Source organism: Rhagoletis zephyria, unplaced genomic scaffold (assembly GCF_001687245.7).
Source record: "Rhagoletis zephyria isolate East Lansing unplaced genomic scaffold, Rhagoletis_zephyria_1.1 Rzeph_scaffold_02783, whole genome shotgun sequence".
Taxonomy (NCBI): Eukaryota; Metazoa; Arthropoda; class Insecta; order Diptera; family Tephritidae; genus Rhagoletis; species Rhagoletis zephyria.
The window spans coordinates 56,685-59,507 of NW_016159867.1; positions in this window are offsets into that span (position 1 = coordinate 56,685).

Below are 2,823 nucleotides of genomic sequence, written 5' to 3' on the forward strand. Positions count from 1 at the left end.
CAGGTGGCAACCCTTTTCAAAAATATGCTATATGTTAATCCAGGTCATAACCCATTTGCATGTAAAAATTGTTCCAAAAAATAGCGGCAAACATGTTTACACACTCACTCAAAAAACTTGTATGTATAATATTAGTAGCATCTACCTTGATTTTAGATTGCTCAACTTTTGGCGACCATCGTCGAAAATATTTTCGAAATAGATACAGCTTTCTTAAAATCTCTCCCGTTTCATACCCATACTAAAATATATCATTTAACTTGTTAATTAAACACATTTTAACTTTTTGTACAAGGTGGCAACCATAATAAATATATTTTCAAAATAAATCATTTTTGAACCTTTTTCGAATTATTGTGATATTGTATTTAAGTTAAGTTAATTAATCGATTTTAACTTTTCTAACAGGTGGCAACCCCCGCAAAAATATTTGCGAAATAAATCGTTTTGGAACTCTTTATATTTGACGCCCGCAATCTTGTAACTTAATAATTGATTTTTACTTTTGAAAAAGGTGGTAACTCTCTTGATGAAAGAGCAAAAAACATGCGTGCGTATGTCAAAAACTTTCACATTAATAATAGATATTACTAAAATATATTGAGCAGACATGTGCGGCCTACTAAGATCAGCACGTTTAATATAAAATAATCTAAAAATCTAAATAAATGGCTATTTTCTACTTACAAATATTTGAAAATGGCAACCAGCGTCCCACTTCCCCAGCCAAGGCGAGTGTAGTTTTTTTGTTTTTGTGCTGCTGCTACCCACCTTCTATGAATTCGCCGTGTGCCCAGTTGTAAAAGTTTTTAGGCTTTACTTCCGAAAAGTAATTTGTCAAACCAATTTTCTCTGCATAAAATCTTTTAATTCTATGTATATCTGAATAAATATTCCATCAGCTACAACAACATTTTCATATGCACATACATATTTATTTCATCAAGCATCCAATCCGATGGCATCTCATCGCTTGATGGCATTAACAGGTCCTTATTGAAAGCTCTTTTTCAAAGTAATTTTGTCTGCAAGTGTAGGTGTATACATATACATATACATACATGTGTGTGTGTGTGTTTAAGCATTTGTTGTTTATATTACATTTGCCGCTTTTGCCCTCGTTGAATTATTGCTGATTTTGACATAACTAATTATTGAAAAAGCGACAGCAAAATGGCGCTCTGCGCTGGCTACAACGAGACGACCGACCTCCAACCAACCAACCCATCAAAATGTTTGAGCGCCAAAATCTCGCGAAATAGCAAACAATTTACAAAATATGAACCATTCCTCACCCCACCCCCCTTCCCACTTAGCTCACACACAACAACCCGATCACTGCATTCATCGTCCCGAATAGCTACGTTACTTCGAATATATTTTCGACAAATTTTTAAGTGAACATGAAAATTACAAGCAGATTGCAGCTGGCCGCCCGCCCGCCCGCCTGGCTGGCTGGCTGGAAGAGAAGAGTGGTGAGCGGGGCGGGGCATTGAAATGAAAATTATGATTTCCCAATACGTAATAACTTTGACAGACTGGTGAAAAACGTCGAAGCGACGCCGAAAATTCATCAAACGCGAAATCCTCTAAAGGTTGCGCGCATATCGAACGCGAGCGCAGGAGCGGTGTGAGCCGGCGGGCGAAAGGATTGGCAGGACAGGTTTTTTTCGTAGCTGTGGCAATTGGTGTTTTTGAAAAAAGGTTGATACGCTGCTCTATATCTAGCAGCGTTGAAAGTTGAAGATGGAAAAAATAAGCAGCATGTATTCGAAGCGCGGAAATTATGTATGTATGTATGTAAATAAGGATATACGGAAGGATATGTGGTACGTATATGAAAATGTTACTTGCATGGCATTTTCGATGGAAATTTCGACAGCGCTGATAGCATGTGTGAGTGTGTAGTTAGCATGGAATAATTGTTCGCCAAACAGGAAGTGGTGTTTTTTGTGGTTAAGTATACACTGTCAGAAATTTTTAATTGCAAGATAATATTCACCATCGTAATAGTCAAATGTAATAGAAATCGAAATACCGGGCGCTAAACCGTACTTAAATAAATCTGTTCATGAAGGAAAGGCCAAAATATCTGGCTAATCCATCTTGTCGAGTATATGGAAGAAGCTCCAACAAGCTTTGGCTTATGGCAATAGAGAAAGTAGAACAAGCACATTCTCCCTGCGTGTCCTTCCTAAATCTGAGGTGAATGAAATGCTAACTCTCTTGCGGGAATCTGCCGTCACCTCTCTAAATATCGATTTTTTCGATGCATCGAAAACTTTCTTCTCGTTGTATAAATAGTCGATGTACCGATGCATCGAATCAAAAAAAAACAAACTCCATGTATTTTTGCCACTGACATCCCTAATCTGCGTTCTCCCCTACAAACTAAGTCGCAATTGTCTTATTTAATGGAAAATATAAGATTCCAAAGTGATTCTTCTCTTAATCCTTGTTAGTTAGACAGCTAGTGCAACGGGCAGTTATTTAATTAAATTGGGAGCTCCAGAAAACTTCTTCTCGAGCACCATCCTCAATATAATCTTAATTTTAATTTTAGTTTTAATTTTAATTATAATTTTAATTTTAATTTTAACTTTAATTTTTTAACTTTAATTTTCATTTTAATTTTAATTTTAAGTTTAGATTTAATTTGAATTTTAACTTTAGTTTTAATTTTAATTATAATTTTAACTTTAATTTTAACTTTAGTTTTAATTTTAATTTTAATTTTAATTTTAATTTTAATTTTAATTTTAATTTTAATTTTAATTTTTATTTTAATTTTAATTTTAATTTTAACTTTAGTTTTAATTTTAA